Source organism: Mytilus trossulus, chromosome 4, assembly GCF_036588685.1.
Source record: "Mytilus trossulus isolate FHL-02 chromosome 4, PNRI_Mtr1.1.1.hap1, whole genome shotgun sequence".
In the NCBI taxonomy this organism is placed as follows: Eukaryota; Metazoa; Mollusca; class Bivalvia; order Mytilida; family Mytilidae; genus Mytilus; species Mytilus trossulus.
The window spans coordinates 12,863,115-12,882,940 of record NC_086376.1 but is presented as its reverse complement, the minus strand read 5'-3'; the positions used below and the strand labels follow the sequence as shown (position 1 = coordinate 12,882,940).

Below are 19,826 nucleotides of genomic sequence, written 5' to 3'. Positions count from 1 at the left end.
TTGTTTATTTCATGTTATTTGTATAATGATTTTGAAAGTAATGGTGGATGTTTAGTGATAGCGTAATGAGGCATTACAAAATGTACCACCTACCAACATTATATATATTAATGCGTATATCAAATGTACTTTATATTGCACAAATAAAATAAAATATTTCATAGGTTTAGGTGTACAGAGGTTGCAAATAATATATGCACTTCTAACAGCTGTCGACTGTACTTGAAAGGCAGTGACAAATCCTATGATAAATACAGTTTATAACATCATACATGTATATATAAAAGAACAAAATTTGTGCATAGGTTTATATCTTAAAAAATTTCACAATTTTGGTTATATTCCACTGCATACAAATATTGCATCAAGCAAATATTAACTACGAGAACTCAGATATGTTTTTGTGCACTAAGTTCATAGATTTAGGTGTACAGAGGTTGCAAATAATATATGCACTTCTAACAGCTATCGACTGTACTTGAAAGGCAGTGACAAATCCTATGATAAATACAGTTTATGCATTAACATCATATTTATACAAAAACATTTTTTTACATAGGTTTATATCTTTAAAAAAATCAAAATTTTGGTTATATTCCACTGCATACAAATATTGCATCAAGAAAATATCAACTACGAGAACTCAGATCTGCTTTTGTGCAATAAGTCCTTTTCCGAGATTACTCTGACGTCCATCTGCTGTTTTACCAAACATAATGCCGGCGTTACACATTGGCGTGTAGACCGGCGTGCACCAGACGTACGGAGAAAATTGACATGGTATACGTTAGTTGCACGGAAGAGGAACGCTAAGCAATCGTTAAATGCGCGTTGCATAAGTTTGAAGTACGTCGAAATGCAAAGGTGTACGCTTGGTGAACAAATACGTTCAAGAGACCTTTTTTCCTTCGTAGCTTGCATTCCATCTACGTTATACCAACGCCAGGCATACGCCAACATCAAAACTACTAGCGTATTGGCAGCGTACATAATTATCTACCACGCCCGGCGTACTTCAGAGCTATACGCTGATAGTCCTCCGAGATTACTCTGACGTTTAAGTCTCGGATTAGGTGTAATATACTTTTTGTTAGTTGTGTTACTTTGTTAAAATGATTAGTAGATATAGATTTTTTGGAAAATAAATTTCCCAAAACCGAAACAGAACTTTGGCTTTTGCTATTATATTCGTTAATATATTTCAAATATATCGTAATACTACGCATCCTACAGATTTTTATTAACTTGCTTTATAACTAGATATTTACCACTGCGATCAAGTCGACATTCGCTATAGTAGTGTCATGATACAATTTCTATTATTTATATCAGTAGTTAAATTAGCCAGTACATCTACTTGTACCTATTTTGCTGGAATAACGATAAAGGAATGCGCCGCTATGTGTAACGCAGACAATAGTTGCGTTGGGGGAAATTTCGATTCAGCTATGAGTATATGTCAACTGGCCAGTACAAACACACGCGTAGAAAAGAACAACACCGACTTGGTGACTCTGGTAAAAGTATCTGGTAAGTTACAATGTTTTCTTGTTCGAAAGTTATTTCATTTGAAAACTGCCAAAAGGGAAGAATTTAGATTGTTCAGAGTCAATTCATAGAATACTTAAATCGTCGTTGGTACCCTGGTATAATTAACTTAAATCCTCCAAATAAAATATTCAAAACGATTACAGGACTCTACGAGTAATGAATACAATAGATGTGTATTTGGGCTTAACAGTTGCTTTTAATTTAAAGTGCTTTTCTCACATAATAGCATGCTAAATTGTCCAAAAAGGTGGTTTGAAATTTTCCTGATTAGGTTGATTTTTCAGTTCAAAGAAGTTAAGAAATATATTTCAGACTTTTCTAAGTTCTTTTAGTATTTTCTGAAATGCTATAATGCGTTGATGTGTGTATTTATATATCAGGGACCACTTTACGGGTAGATCCGATTTGAATAATATCCTTTATAGCATTCACTGATTAAAATTAATTTGTTTTAATATATCTAACAGCTGCTGATGTCTCCAGATCTGACTGTTCATCATTGAATGAATACAGCAATGGAGTCAATACAATATTTGGAGGAGGTTGTACACGGTTTGACGTGTGGTGTGATATACAAACAGATAACGGTGGATGGACTGTATGAAATGCAATCTGATTTTAAATAGGATGACGACAGAAACAATAAAAAGCTGCGCCATGAGCGCATGATACGCCCGTTTCATTTTCTAGGAATAAAGTTCCATAACTTCACAATTTCATATCAAAAAAATTATCTAAAACTAAAGGGATGTTGACATAATAGATATAAATCAGACACCAAAGTTAATGAACACTGCTCGAAGCACTGTAAAGGTTCTGTTTGAAAACTGGAAAATAACCCCTTTTTTATTAATAAAATCTTACAACTAGGGAATGCAAAATATAAAATCTCTAAAAATCAAAATGGAGCTTACGTCACTAGACACAAACACTTCATCAAAATTTGATGAGAACTTCTAAAAGCTTTTCTGTGTTCTTAAGTCATTGTCTGAAAACTGGAAAATTCCCCTTTTTTAATGAATAAAACCCCATAACTCGGAAAAATACGATCTAAAATGTATTAAAATCGAAAAGAAGCTGACGTCAATAGATATAAACAATTCATTTAATATGTTTCCAGCAAATTGGTAAAAGCATTTTCAAGTTATAATTGTCCGCAAACTTAGAAATCACCCTTTTTTTTAATGAATAAATCCCCATATCTCGGAAACGTTAAATCCAAAATTTGTTAAAAGCGAATGGGAGCTCACATCAATAGATATTTAAACAATTCACTAATGTTTCATACAAATTGGTTAAAGAATTTTTGAGTGAATGTCGGACATATTGACGACGGACGGACGAACGGACTAACGGACGGACAATAGTTTTCCACAATAAGTCCCGTATACGTGCGTATAAAAAGAATGCTTTACCAGTAATATATATTCTGCGTGTGACTGACACAAGTCAGGAACCTGTAATTCTGTGTTTTTTGTCAGTGTGGGGTCTTCTATAGCGTGTTTTCTGTTGGTTTGATTATTTGTACACAAAAAAATCTTTCTTTTAATATTGTGATCAGATTTTAATTTTAAGTCATTGTCCATAATATCTCTTGTTTACAATTCTATTCCTTTTATAATTTTGTATATCTTCATTTATACACGTTAACAAAACAGACATTAAACATCGTATGCTTAGCATGTAGAGAACTGATAAACATTGTGGGGCTGTAAACATTTTTTGTTTTTATAGGTGATACAGAGACGAGAATCAGGAGATGTAAATTTTGATCGCTCATGGATTGAATACGAAGATGGCTTTGGATATATCAACTCTGAATTCTGGCTGGGTAAGTCTCATTAAAGATCTTATGTTAGGAAAATTAGACAATAAAAAAATAAGACAACAACTTTATTTTCATTTTCAATTACAAATGAATTTAAAAAATAATTGTGTGAATAGGGAAAAATGTACTGGAGAAAACTTGATATCACTCGTCCGAAATGTTTTCATTGTTTATATATATATGAAGCATCACTGAAACATTCTAACAGGCTTTAAATGTGAGAAGAGAGACAACTTCCGTCCACTACGTATTAGTAACGTGTATAATTCTTATTCACTTCTTCAGTATAAGAGAGGCGATATTAAATCTCACAAGTCGAAACTGACAATGCTTTGGCCAATAACTTAAAACAGTCAAAAGTCAGAGAATAGTTTACAAAACACAACATAGAAAACAAATACTGTGCAACAATAACCCTGATCTCAATGGATGTATAACGTACATTATTAGTTAAATGGACAGACAAGACACCCAATGCACATTTGTAAACCATAGAAATCCATGCCGCCATGATACCTCTAAATCACAATGATTCCACTCGATAAGAGTCATCTGTATATACCATGAATGATCTGACATTAATAGACAACACTCCAAAGTATACATTGACTTAATAATTCCTCACCATATCCGGCTTTTGAACATAAGTAAGTAAGTAAGTAAGTAATTTTTATTGGTTTAAAATCCGAAATAATTAATTACAGGATTGATACCAAGACAATACGTTATACACAAACATACAAACATATATATATATCATACAAAATTTATAAACATTATATGCGGAGGTGGTACCACAAAGTTATTTAGTGCTTAATAGAGCATTTCTAGAAATGTACATGTCGCTAAAAACATAAGATTTTTGAATGGAGCGGAGTACTAAATCTATTGTTTCATTTTTGATTATCAAGGGGCAATAACTTTAACTTTATTTGTAGGAAATACATATTTACATTTATTAACAAGTCAAGCCGACTATGAACTAAGAATAGATTTGGAGGATTTCGAGAATCAACACACATTGCAGTGTATGTAAAGTGCGGATCCTAAAATATCATTTTTACTGTATATGCCATAAATGTCTACTGTAGAATGATAAATAAACAGACGAACTTTTTTTAATTTTTGAAGAAAATGAAGAAAATAAGTTAAAATGTATATGTTCAGAAATACATAATACTAATAAAACAAAGTAAGAGATGCGAGCGGGGTTTTATCGCGCCTAAAGCCATCCAGCTGTGAAATATATACCAAAATAGGTGAATATTTAGAACATTTCACGAACAAATCGTGCAGGTGCTTTATAACTAACAGGTGAGATGTTGTTGCAGTAAAAAATATTCATTTTAATACAATTATCAAAGTTGTATAACGTAGAATATGTTTTGTCATTCAGTTTCTTCATATTTGACTAAATTCCACTATGATGATTTCGTAATGCTAGTCATGTTTACTGTCGAATAATGATACTATTCTTTCATTTTCACTGTGGAGCGAATCATTATTATTGTATATGCGGTGCATTTTCATTGTATAATTTTTTTTTCTTTTTTATCTATTACAGCTCATTTCTTTAAGCATGAAGAGCAAGACTTTAGTTGATTTGCTTGCTTTTTTTTTTATTGGATAATCATTATGATACATGTAACACCCAATTTAATTCAAATATTAAAAAAATACAGGTTAAACTATGCCTATTCATATTGTTTAAAAATGTCAATCTTATTTACAAAGTTTGTATAAACAATTATACAAACATAGCAAGCAAGCCAAACAAAATTTTGCTTTACATGCATTAGGAAATTAGCTGTAAAGCCTTAATTTAGCCGACTTGCTCAAATAATAGATAAAGTAAGAGAAAGATTTGATAAAATTTAACTTACGGAGGAAAGTTTGGTTTTAAAACACTAATAAATTACTTCTTATTTCAAATGTATTCCATTTAGTTTCTTGTAAAGCGTATAGGGATCTTTATCCTTATTTTTTTTATCCATTTCCATGACACTTCACCACTAATTACGTACATCTTGATAAAGATAGCACCTTTGTTTTCCTGTTTAAAAGTGTTTACACTGGAGCCCTTTATAACTTGCTTTTCGGTGTGAGCCAAGACTCTGTTGAAGACCGTATTTTGACGTCTACTTTTATAAATTGTGACATGGATGGAGAGTTGTCTCATTGTTACATACGACATCTATATATGGCTCAAAAACGAAACGAGACGGGATAAAAAGGGATAAAAAAATCTACGCTACTTTTTAATATATTTATAATGGGCTTAACATAAGTCAAAATAGAGTAAAATAGTGGGTCGCATTCTGGTATAAGCGTCACGCCGGATTGCCGTTTTTTTGCAAGCGTGACAGGTGAAAGTCAAATGATTGTGTAGTGAAAAACGGGAAATGAAGTCTAGCGGGACACGGATAATTACAAAAAATTAGAACTGCATAGTATAAGCGGGATACGGGAATCTGACAAAACAATAAGCGGAATACGGGAATCTGCCAAAACAGTAAGCGGGATTCGGGATCAGAACACCTCAATGAGACCCCAGAAGAAAATATTTTTGTATATTCATCCTATTGTTACAGTCATGCCTTCAATAACAAATGTGTCCGATGCATGCATTTTTTTTATATTTTTGGTCCCTTTTTCAATTTTGTGGGGTCCAAATTCATAGACAAAAGTCCTTTAATATAGACATTTGGAATTCGTTGACATGCTGAATCTAACCGTGTATCTAGTTTGGGGATTTTTTGCCTAGTTGCTGAAATAGCCCACATAGAGTTCCAAAGGGTCTAAAATCAACAAAAATGAATTGTAGCATGCATTTCGTGTACAATAACCCAAATGTGCATGGTTTTACCTCTGCGGTAGTATCCATTCGCGGATCTGGAATTTTTCATAAGTAGGGGCCCACTGACTGCCTAAGAGGGCCCGTTGCTGTCACGCTCCAGTGACTCCCTATATAAGTTAAAATCAAGGAGAAACGTAATCTGAAGAATACAATATGACATTTTGAGAATCGCTTTTGTTAAAAGTTTGAAAAGCTATATATTTGATGAAGAATGAATGAGGAGTTTGTATTTCAATTTGAAAATACATGTATCATAAATCCTTTAGTTTTTTTGCATTTGTTGCAAGTGCATTTATCACATAATTCTACAATAAAAATCCCTCGCATCTTCGAAAATTCTACATTAATAATGACTGCACTAACAGTGATAATTCATCGCATCTATAGTTAAAATGGTTCGCTTTCAATAATCGATATGCTATATTATGATGCCTTTATAACACTTATTTGAACTTTAATGCTTTGTTTGTATATTATAAAGGCATATCACAATGAAAATATGTTAAAACTTAACTTAAAATCCTTTAACTTGATATTTTCAAAACGTAAACAAATACAGTTTTCCCATGATCCTTTATTCTACAATAGACATATCCGCATATAACAGTAAAAATGAACTAGCTGGATTCGCACTTTATATACACTGACACAGATATACAGTACATTAAGATTGGCGGAGCCGAGGACAAATACCGCATTACTATTGGAGGATATGTAGGGGATTCCGGCTTGTATCAAGTTTCATATTAATATTAATAGTATAGTCCATTCACCATTTAGAGTAGACAATAGATTAGTAGAACAACATGTCGAGACACAATATCACATAATAAATGTGATGTCATGATGGTAAATGAGACCCATATATCCAAAAATGTACACCAAAGCAGATACTCAGAAAACTTTTAACTCAAAATCACAGGGTAAAAAAAATAGTTATCAAACTTAAATTAATTTTTGTATTCCATCCATAAAATATATATCGTGTTCAGCCATAATACTTTTTAATTGTGTATTTCTTGTTATTTATTAGTTGACAGTGTTGTGCATATTTTATAATACACAGGTGACAGCTTTGGAAGTAGCAATAGCTATCCCTTTACATCAAAGGACCAAGATAATGACAATTGGGCGGCTAATTGTGGCTTCCACTGGGTAGCATGGTGGCATGACGCGTGTCCTGACGGTAACTTGAATGGGAGGTATTATCAGAATGGATCAAATACCGATGTAACGGGAGGACTGGTATGGAAGACGTTTTACAAACTTTATTCTCTCAGAAAAACCGTCATGATGATAAGAAGAATTTAGTAAACGTCATACAGATGACCACAAAATTTCAAGCAAAATCTAGACATTTAAAATAGCTCTTCGAATATTTCTTCTAATTATATTTTGTATGAAGATTGTCTTAGGCATTGAAATTTTACCCCCCCCCCCATTACTAAAGACTACTTTATAGTAGATATAAGTTCAATAACCCATACGGAGATTGAGTAATACATAAAACACTTCAGTCTTTTTGCATGTTATTTTCTTTTCATCTTACCTATCAATACCAGTTTTGTTATGTGCAGTAAATATTGTTTCGTGTAGAGATCACTTGATCTCAAAATATCACAATTCAGTATAGATGGACATGTGTGGTTTATCATATTAATTATCCCTTTGCCTTTTTCGGTATAAGTTTTGCTTAATGTTGAAGGTCGTACGATGATCTAAAGTAAAAACATGTGCCATATTTTGTTTCTGATGTCATATTGCATTTATACCAAATCTCCATATTTGATATAAGATATTTGATATTTTTTCACTCGCTGTTACATGCATGTCTCTAGATCTGTTTTATTGAAGTTTTACAATTCAAGGATCATAACTTTATTTTTCAATTTTGTGAAGAACCTTATTAAACTCATTCCATACAACCTTTGTGTAAGATTAAGATGAAACGAAAAATTTCCTGAAAGGGCACCTGGTTAGTTGCCAATCCAATTAAGAATTCATTTATTTATTACATGTAAGTGTACAGGTACTTGCTTTTCAGTGACAATCATATTTCGTCCATTCTTCATGCCAACTCGCAAAAACAAATAATAAGGGTATAGTTCCAAATTCTTAAAACCATAAACATAACGGAATATAAAAGATCGAAACAAAAGTGTTTCAGGACAGAGTGGAAAGACGAAACAACACGAACACCAAAATCATATGCAGTTTGAAATGATGGATCCCATTCTCAAACCAAATGAAAAAAATATGATTGAATTCAATAATTTGTGACCAACACCGACTACTAAATGGATGGAATATGTTTAGAACCAGAAACAAGTGCTAACAGGATCTGTGTTATGAACAACGGTACTGTCGTGTAATTCCCTTATTAATCGATTACGTTAAACAAATGGAAGTTTTTAACGACCTTGACTGGCTATACAGCCCTTGCACGGTCGGTTCGATTACGTCTTTCCCTTACCCTCTATTTATATCTGTATAGGTTCCCCTTACATATACTTATCATCAATCTGTATAAGTTAGTAAAAATTAAAGTTAACAAGGCTCGTTCAAATTAAGCAATTCAGTTATCATACGGACAAATTAAATCAATTACTATACTATCCTGATTTTTTTGGGGGGTGGGGATGGAATGGACGATCCTAATTTTTTGGGGGTGGGGAAGGAGTGGACATAGGTGCAGCAACAGAATGTGATTACATAATATTTATCTATCATACTTTTTATCATCGAAAACTGCTTCAAAGTGAAGGACAATAAACACTCATTTTACAATTAAATTGATTTAATATTATTTGCAAATCTAAGCAATCGAGCAATTATAAACTTTAAGGTAACATCAAAATTTAAATCATGTACACACTTGAATACCAAAACAAAAATCCTTACTAATACAGTCATATTGCATAATGTGTATCAATTATACATTAGGATATTAGATATCAAAATTAATAAACAAAAACGCTAGACAAAAATAGAATATAAAAATAAAACTAGTATAGGTCACATTTGTTGTGCAGATTGTTCATACACTTCTTCTTACAATATAACAATTAAAACACTAGTTTCACATTAATTAACATGTTTTCTATCTTAATCTTTAACAGCCAACCAATATGAAATTTATTAGTTATAAATAAGTATCAACAACCAGTTGAACAATTAAAAACAAATCTTGTGCAGCACTCTACTGTCAATCCATGCTATAGAACTAAGGCATATCCTCACTTAACTGTTTAAACATGCGATGGGTTTGTTTATATTTATACGGTGCAAAATATGCAAAAATTGTATACGCAAAATCAAAACGCCGAAAAGGGCTATACTTAACAATGATGTAAAAAAAAGTGCATAAAGTAAATTGTATAACAACATTAATTGTAATGAAAATGTAACTACAAAAAAATGTATGTCATACTATACTTTAAAGAAAACAGAATATAGTCTACAACAAACCAAAAAATAAAGCAAACATGGTAACTATACGAAATCCCTCAATCGAGAAAGTCAGCCAGGATGAAGAAAAAAATACGTTTTTCTAAACCATGTTATAACATAACGACAACTGAAGTACTTTTCCACCATAGACGAAAGAACTAGCAGTTTTCTGAATTTGCTTTGTTTATATTCTAGGACAAGAAATTTTGAATGTGATAGACGTACTGTATTAACTGTAACAGTGTTTATTAAAGAAAGTGAAGTAACATTGTGGCATTAGAATTTTCATATTGATTTTTTTTAAATGTATCTATAACAACCGTCATTTACACAAAATTAAAGCAAATAAATCTTAAATATTCATAAATTCTCTAAACTATATGTCGATTTGTTTTAAAATTTATACTGTTAATAAACACAAAAAAGGCTCCAAAATAGTTTCCCCCATCACCTGAGGTAGCTATATGGTGAGCTGGTTCTCAAACTACTACACTTAAGTTTGTTCATAGAAATATTTGGATTGAAGCGTAATACAAGCGGATTCCAGTTTAGCTATATGGTACATGTACACAAAAGGACAACCTAATGTCTCCTAAAGGACAAAGGCAAAGTACATGACTTTTTGTACATAATATGATTGATTGTTGGTTGATTAACGTCCAGTGGCAAATATTTCATGCATGTTCAAGACGATTTTGTTTTTATAAAATAAGAATGTTTCTGACTCATTCATCCCTTAAATTTCCTAGGGTATCATTTCATTGAATAAATATTATAGTTAGCATTAGTTTTACATGTAAATAAAATAATCAAAACAAAACTTACCGTTACTTATTAATTACTTTAAACACATTGTTACTCGGATGGAGCGTTGTCACACCTTATTTATGTTATACGCAGTATAATAGGTGTACAGAGCATATGATGATAAAAAAGGAAACATGAAGTGCATCTTCGAAAAAAATAATCCAAGACAATTATAATCAAATAGTTACATGATTTGCATATAATTATTCTTAGGGTAAATCATTTGTAGTGAATAAATTACGACTTTTCAATACTTTTAAACTTTCAGAATGTATAAAATGTACAAAAATTATATGAAACTACTATTGTAGGTGGGGCATACAAATAAACAAGATAGTTATATTAACATAGAAATTCAAATGAACATTTCAGTAAGTCTTTCTTCTATCAAAATACTAATCTCCACCACAGGTCAATGACCTTTGTAACTTTCTAACCGTTTAAAATACAACCAACATTAATGTGTGCATGTACAAATGAATTGTATGGATATCTGGACTACATAAAAAAAGATTTTCTTCAGATATCAATGATCAAATCACAAATAACCTATCACTGCATAATCTAGTTGTGTCTCTTCCATGATGTTAGCGTCTTTTAAACGTTAATTTTAACAAATTTGACTCATTCTCATTGGTGCAGATGTAACAACATTTATGTTTTCTATTATATATTACAAAACGAATCAATAAAAAATAATGCAATTTACTCAGCATAAACCGAAATCAGTTCTGTAGTACTGAGTGAAGTCCATATATGCAAACGGTTTCTTCTAAATTCCACCTACAAGCTTTCACCATCCTTACATCTGAAACAAAAACATGTCTGATGTAATAGTCTGAATCTGTTAGTGTTGAAGCAATATAAAATCATTCAAACGTTATATATTAATAAGTGTAGACATCTAGACCACTGTATTACCAGGAAATCTTACTGAAGAGTCAAGCAACCTATCAAATAACATAACAACAAAGTTTAATAAAACATCTAAGTGGAATGAATGACAGATTGTTAATTTCGTTCAATTATATAACGATCCTTGAATACAACAGTGTATTTTGTTTGTTATGCAAGACGATAATTCGACTTTATGTAAGTCTGTATGTACGCAACTTTAGTTTGATCCTTTAAGTTAGTTTGAATTTGTTGACCGTGGGCTAAGCATGTTCAGTTATTAGAGATTAAAAAATAAAAAAAGGTAACAAGCGAAAATACACAATTTCGTTGACATGATTTGGGCGTACAAGTTAAGTTATATGTCAGTTACATCCAGTGCCCCTTCAACATGAGGTTGTGAACCATTGAAGTTCTATACTTATCATCCCTACGGGCATGTAGTTATAATAGACATCAGCATCGTTCAGGTTGAGAGGTTACAAACTTTCTGAAAAAAAAGAACCAAAATATCGTCCCCCGTCGAAAATAAATTGAAAGTGTGTTGCCAGGTCGTAAAAGATGCTGCTCCATCCTATTATAAAAGGTGGTGAAGACGGTTGAAATCGGACAAAAAGAATATATTTGTACTACAGAAATAATTTATATTTTGAGATCAAATCAATTAAAAACACAAACAGTCTGAGTTTGACTATGCAACCTTAGTTTTAGAAAAATAAAATTATTCATGTACCCAACATGGTCTTAATCATGTTATCGAGTACCAAGTTCATGTATATATTGAGTTAAGAGTATATACTTTAAGACTATCTCTTGTTTTATAGATACAATGTAAGATAAGCGCTCTGGCAATTTCTTAAAGTCGTATTTTACTCCCAATTGTCATTTTGCTCACCTTCAGAGCCTGTCAGAAACATATTGTACAATCTTTTGTGCTAGTTTGATCGCACCAGTTGTCATTTTACTCACCTTCAGAGCCTATCAGAAACATACTCAAACAGTATTGTGGGCTAGTTTGATCGCCCCAGTTGTCATTTTACTCACCTTCAGAGCCTATCAGAAACATACTCAAACAATGTTGTGAGCTAGTTTGATCGCCCCAGTTGTCATTTTACTCACCTTCAGAGCCTATCAGAAACATACTCAAACAATGTTGTGTGCTAGTTTGATCGCCCCAGTTGTCATTTTACTCACCTTTAGAGCCTGTCAGAAACACACTCTACAATATTGGGGCTAGTTTGATCGCCCCAGTTGTCATTTTACTCACCTTCAGAGCCTATCAGAAACATACTTCATACAATCTTGTGTGCTAGTTTGATCGCCCCAGTTGTCATTTTACTCACCTTCAGAGCCTATCAGAAACATACTCAAACAGTATTGTGGGCTAGTTTGATCGCCCCAGTTGTCATTTTACTCACCTTCAGAGCCTATCAGAAACATACTCAAACAATGATGAGTGCTAGTTTGATCGACCCAGTTGTCATTTTACTCAACTTCAGAGCCTATCAGAAACATACTCAAACAGTATTGTGGGCTAGTTTGATCGCCCCAGTTGTCATTTTACTCACCTTCAGAGCCTATCAGAATCATACTCAAACAGTATTGTGGGCTAGTTTGATCGCCCCAGTTGTCATTTTACTCACCATCAGAGCCTGTCAGAAACATACTATACAATCTTGTGTCCTAGTTTGATCGCCCCAGTTGTCATTTTACTCACCTTTAGAGCCTGTCAGAAACGTACTCTACAATCTTGTGGGCTAGTTTGATCGCCCCAGTTGTCTTTTTACTCAACCTCAGAGCCTATCAGAAACATACTCAAACAGTATTGTGGGCTAGTTTGATCGCCCCAGTTGTAATTTTTACTCACCTTCAGAGCCTATCAGAATCATACTCAAACAGTATTGTGGGCTAGTTTGATCGCCCCAGTTGTCATTTTACTCACCATCAGAGCCTGTCAGAAACATACTATACAATCTTGTGTCCTAGTTTGATCGCCCCAGTTGTCATTTTACTCACCTTTAGAGCCTGTCAGAAACGTACTCTACAATCTTGTGGGCTAGTTTGATCGACCCAGTTGTCATTTTACTTAACCTCAGAGCCTATCAGAAACATACTCAAACAGTATTGTGGGCTAGTTTGATCGCCCCAGTTGTAATTTTTACTCACCTTCAGAGCCTATCAGAATCATACTCAAACAGTATTGTGGGCTAGTTTGATCGCCCCAGTTGTCATTTTACTCACCATCAGAGCCTGTCAGAAACATACTATACAATCTTGTGTCCTAGTTTGATCGCCCCAGTTGTCATTTTACTCACCTTTAGAGCCTGTCAGAAACGTACTCTACAATCTTGTGGGCTAGTTTGATCGCCCCAGTTGTCATTTTACTCAACCTCAGAGCCTATCAGAAACATACTCAAACAGTATTGTGGGCTAGTTTGATCGCCCCAGTTGTCATTTTACTCACCTTCAGAGCCTATCAGAATCATACTCAAACAGTATTGTGGGCTAGTTTGATCGCCCCAGTTGTCATTTTACTCACCATCAGAGCCTGTCAGAAACATACTATACAATCTTGTGTCCTAGTTTGATCGCCCCAGTTGTCATTTTACTCACCTTTAGAGCCTGTCAGAAACGTACTCTACAATCTTGTGGGCTAGTTTGATCGCCCCAGTTGTCATTTTACTCAACCTCAGAGCCTATCAGAAACATACTCAAACAGTATTGTGGGCTAGTTTGATCGCCCCAGTTGTAATTTTTACTCACCTTCAGAGCCTGTCAGAAACATATTCTACAATCTTATGTGCTAGTTTGATCGCCCCAGTTGTCATTTTACTCACCTTAAGAGCCTGTCAAAAACATACTCAAACAATGATGTGTGCTAGTTTGATCGCCCCAGTTGTCATTTTACTCAACTTCAGAGCCTATCAGAAACATACTCAAACAGTATTGTGGGCTAGTTTGATCGCCCCAGTTGTCATTTTACTCACCTTCAGAGCCTATCAGAAACATTCTCAAACAGTATTGTGGGCTAGTTTGATCGCCCCAGTTGTCATTTTACTCATCTTAAGAGCCTGTCAGAATCATACTCAAACAGTATTGTGGGCTAGTTTGATCGCCCCAGTTGTCATTTTACTCACCTTCAGAGCCTATCAGAAACATACTCAAACAATGTTGTGAGCTAGTTTGATCGCCCCAGTAGTCATTTTACTCACCTTCAGAGCCTATCAGAAACATACTCAAACAATGTTGTGTGCTAGTTTGATCGCCCCAGTTGTCATTTTACTCACCTTGAGAGCCTGTCAGAAACATACTCAAACAATGTTGTGAGCTAGTTTGATCGCCCCAGTTGTCATTTTACTCACCTTCAGAGCCTATCAGAAACATTATCAAACAGTATTGTGGGCTAGTTTGATCGCCCCAGTTGTCATTTTACTCATCTTAAGAGCCTGTCAGAATCATACTCAAACAGTATTGTGGGCTAGTTTGATCGCCCCAGTTGTCATTTTACTCACCTTCAGAGCCTATCAGAAACATACTCAAACAATGTTGTGAGCTAGTTTGATCGCCCCAGTTGTCATTTTACTCACCTTTAGAGCCTATCAGAAACATACTCAAACAATGTTGTGTGCTAGTTTGATCGCCCCAGTTGTCATTTTACTCACCTTTAGAGCCTGTCAGAAACACACTCTACAATATTGGGGCTAGTTTGATCGCCCCAGTTGTCATTTTACTCACCTTCAGAGCCTATCAGAAACATACTTCATACAATCTTGTGTGCTAGTTTGATCGCCCCAGTTGTCATTTTACTCACCTTCAGAGCCTATCAGAAACATACTCAAACAGTATTGTGGGCTAGTTTGATCGCCCCAGTTGTCATTTTACTCACCTTCAGAGCCTATCAGAATCATACTCAAACAGTATTGTGGGCTAGTTTGATCGCCCCAGTTGTCATTTTACTCACCATCAGAGCCTGTCAGAAACATACTATACAATCTTGTGTCCTAGTTTGATCGCCCCAGTTGTCATTTTACTCACCTTTAGAGCCTGTCAGAAACGTACTCTACAATCTTGTGGGCTAGTTTGATCGCCCCAGTTGTCATTTTACTCAACCTCAGAGCCTATCAGAAACATACTCAAACAGTATTGTGGGCTAGTTTGATCGCCCCAGTTGTAATTTTTACTCACCTTCAGAGCCTATCAGAATCATACTCAAACAGTATAGTGGGCTAGTTTGATCGCCCCAGTTGTCATTTTACTCACCATCAGAGCCTGTCAGAAACATACTATACAATCTTGTGTCCTAGTTTGATCGCCCCAGTTGTCATTTTACTCACCTTTAGAGCCTGTCAGAAACGTACTCTACAATCTTGTGGGCTAGTTTGATCGCCCCAGTTGTCATTTTACTCAACCTCAGAGCCTATCAGAAACATACTCAAACAGTATTGTGGGCTAGTTTGATCGCCCCAGTTGTAATTTTTACTCACCTTCAGAGCCTGTCAGAAACATATTCTACAATCTTATGTGCTAGTTTGATCGCCCCAGTTGTCATTTTACTCACCTTAAAAGCCTGTCAGAAACATACTCAAACAATGATGTGTGCTAGTTTGATCGCCCCAGTTGTCATTTTACTCAACTTCAGAGCCTATCAGAAACATACTCAAACAGTATTGTGGGCTAGTTTGATCGCCCCAGTTGTCATTTTACTCACCTTCAGAGCCTATCAGAAACATTCTCAAACAGTATTGTGGGCTAGTTTGATCGCCCCAGTTGTAATTTTACTCATCTTAAGAGCCTGTCAGAATCATACTCAAACAGTATTGTGGGCTAGTTTGATCGCCCCAGTTGTAATTTTTACTCACCTTCAGAGCCTATCAGAATCATACTCAAACAGTATTGTGGGCTAGTTTGATCGCCCCAGTTGTCATTTTACTCACCATCAGAGCCTGTCAGAAACATACTATACAATCTTGTGTCCTAGTTTGATCGCCCCAGTTGTCATTTTACTCACCTTTAGAGCCTGTCAGAAACGTACTCTACAATCTTGTGGGCTAGTTTGATCGCCCCAGTTGTCATTTTACTTAACCTCAGAGCCTATCAGAAACATACTCAAACAGTATTGTGGGCTAGTTTGATCGCCCCAGTTGTAATTTTTACTCACCTTCAGAGCCTATCAGAATCATACTCAAACAGTATTGTGGGCTAGTTTGATCGCCCCAGTTGTCATTTTACTCACCATCAGAGCCTGTCAGAAACATACTATACAATCTTGTGTCCTAGTTTGATCGCCCCAGTTGTCATTTTACTCACCTTTAGAGCCTGTCAGAAACGTACTCTACAATCTTGTGGGCTAGTTTGATCGCCCCAGTTGTCATTTTACTCAACCTCAGAGCCTATCAGAAACATACTCAAACAGTATTGTGGGCTAGTTTGATCGCCCCAGTTGTCATTTTACTCACCTTCAGAGCCTATCAGAATCATACTCAAACAGTATTGTGGGCTAGTTTGATCGCCCCAGTTGTCATTTTACTCACCATCAGAGCCTGTCAGAAACATACTATACAATCTTGTGTCCTAGTTTGATCGCCCCAGTTGTCATTTTACTCACCTTTAGAGCCTGTCAGAAACGTACTCTACAATCTTGTGGGCTAGTTTGATCGCCCCAGTTGTCATTTTACTCAACCTCAGAGCCTATCAGAAACATACTCAAACAGTATTGTGGGCTAGTTTGATCGCCCCAGTTGTAATTTTTACTCACCTTCAGAGCCTGTCAGAAACATATTCTACAATCTTATGTGCTAGTTTGATCGCCCCAGTTGTCATTTTACTCACCTTAAGAGCCTGTCAGAAACATACTCAAACAATGATGTGTGCTAGTTTGATCGCCCCAGTTGTCATTTTACTCAACTTCAGAGCCTATCAGAAACATACTCAAACAGTATTGTGGGCTAGTTTGATCGCCCCAGTTGTCATTTTACTCACCTTCAGAGCCTATCAGAAACATTCTCAAACAGTATTGTGGGCTAGTTTGATCGCCCCAGTTGTCATTTTACTCATCTTAAGAGCCTGTCAGAATCATACTCAAACAGTATTGTGGGCTAGTTTGATCGCCCCAGTTGTCATTTTACTCACCTTCAGAGCCTATCAGAAACATACTCAAACAATGTTGTGAGCTAGTTTGATCGCCCCAGTAGTCATTTTACTCACCTTCAGAGCCTATCAGAAACATACTCAAACAATGTTGTGTGCTAGTTTGATCGCCCCAGTTGTCATTTTACTCACCTTGAGAGCCTGTCAGAAACATACTCAAACAATGTTGTGAGCTAGTTTGATCGCCCCAGTTGTCATTTTACTCACCTTCAGAGCCTATCAGAAACATTATCAAACAGTATTGTGGGCTAGTTTGATCGCCCCAGTTGTCATTTTACTCATCTTAAGAGCCTGTCAGAATCATACTCAAACAGTATTGTGGGCTAGTTTGATCGCCCCAGTTGTCATTTTACTCACCTTCAGAGCCTATCAGAAACATACTCAAACAATGTTGTGAGCTAGTTTGATCGCCCCAGTTGTCATTTTACTCACCTTCAGAGCCTATCAGAAACATACTCAAACAATGTTGTGTGCTAGTTTGATCGCCCCAGTTGTCATTTTACTCACCTTTAGAGCCTGTCAGAAACACACTCTACAATATTGGGGCTAGTTTGATCGCCCCAGTTGTCATTTTACTCACCTTCAGAGCCTATCAGAAACATACTTCATACAATCTTGTGTGCTAGTTTGATCGCCCCAGTTGTCATTTTACTCACCTTCAGAGCCTATCAGAAACATACTCAAATAGTATTGTGGGCTAGTTTGATCGCCCCAGTTGTCATTTTACTCACCTTCAGAGCCTATCAGAATCATACTCAAACAGTATTGTGGGCTAGTTTGATCGCCCCAGTTGTCATTTTACTCACCATCAGAGCCTGTCAGAAACATACTATACAATCTTGTGTCCTAGTTTGATCGCCCCAGTTGTCATTTTACTCACCTTTAGAGCCTGTCAGAAACGTACTCTACAATCTTGTGGGCTAGTTTGATCGCCCCAGTTGTCATTTTACTCAACCTCAGAGCCTATCAGAAACATACTCAAACAGTATTGTGGGCTAGTTTGATCGCCCCAGTTGTAATTTTTACTCACCTTCAGAGCCTATCAGAATCATACTCAAACAGTATAGTGGGCTAGTTTGATCGCCCCAGTTGTCATTTTACTCACCATCAGAGCCTGTCAGAAACATACTATACAATCTTGTGTCCTAGTTTGATCGCCCCAGTTGTCATTTTACTCACCTTTAGAGCCTGTCAGAAACGTACTCTACAATCTTGTGGGCTAGTTTGATCGCCCCAGTTGTCATTTTACTCAACCTCAGAGCCTATCAGAAACATACTCAAACAGTATTGTGGGCTAGTTTGATCGCCCCAGTTGTAATTTTTACTCACCTTCAGAGCCTGTCAGAAACATATTCTACAATCTTATGTGCTAGTTTGATCGCCCCAGTTGTCATTTTACTCACCTTAAAAGCCTGTCAGAAACATACTCAAACAATGATGTGTGCTAGTTTGATCGCCCCAGTTGTCATTTTACTCAACTTCAGAGCCTATCAGAAACATACTCAAACAGTATTGTGGGCTAGTTTGATCGCCCCAGTTGTCATTTTACTCACCTTCAGAGCCTATCAGAAACATTCTCAAACAGTATTGTGGGCTAGTTTGATCGCCCCAGTTGTCATTTTACTCATCTTAAGAGCCTGTCAGAATCATACTCAAACAGTATTGTGGGCTAGTTTGATCGACCCAGTTGTCATTTTACTCACCTTCAGAGCCTATCAGAAACATACTCAAACAATGTTGTGAGCTAGTTTGATCGCCCCAGTTGTCATTTTACTCACCTTCAGAGCCTATCAGAAACATACTCAAACAATGTTGTGTGCTAGTTTGATCGCCCCAGTTGTCATTTTACTCACCTTAAGAGCCTGTCAGAAACATAATCAAACAATGTTGTGAGCTAGTTTGATCGCCCCAGTTGTCATTTTACTCACCTTCAGAGCCTATCAGAAACATTCTCAAACAGTATTGTGGGCTAGTTTGATCGCCCCAGTTGTCATTTTACTCATCTTAAGAGCCTGTCAGAATCATACTCAAACAATGTTGTGAGCTAGTTTGATCGCCCCAGTTGTCATTTTACTCACCTTCAGAGCCTATCAGAAACATACTCAAACAATGTTGTGTGCTAGTTTGATCGCCCCAGTTGTCATTTTACTCACCTTTAGAGCCTGTCAGAAACACACTCTACAATATTGGGGCTAGTTTGATCGCCCCAGTTGTCATTTTACTCACCTTCAGAGCCTATCAGAAACATACTTCATACAATCTTGTGTGCTAGTTTGATCGCCCCAGTTGTCA

The 19,826-nt window shown here is 35.6% G+C and overlaps 1 protein-coding gene across 1 annotated transcript in view; it reads right to left on the bottom strand.

The window, feature by feature from the left end:
- Positions 1-9,662: 9,662 nt before the first annotated feature.
- The window catches only part of LOC134714713 (sacsin-like), a 26,070-nt gene continuing 15,906 nt past the window's right edge, over positions 9,663-19,826 (bottom strand). The window contains exon 3 of the mRNA XM_063576215.1: positions 9,663-11,301. The gene's annotated coding sequence lies outside the window, so the exon portion shown is untranslated. The remainder of the gene's footprint in view (positions 11,302-19,826) is intronic.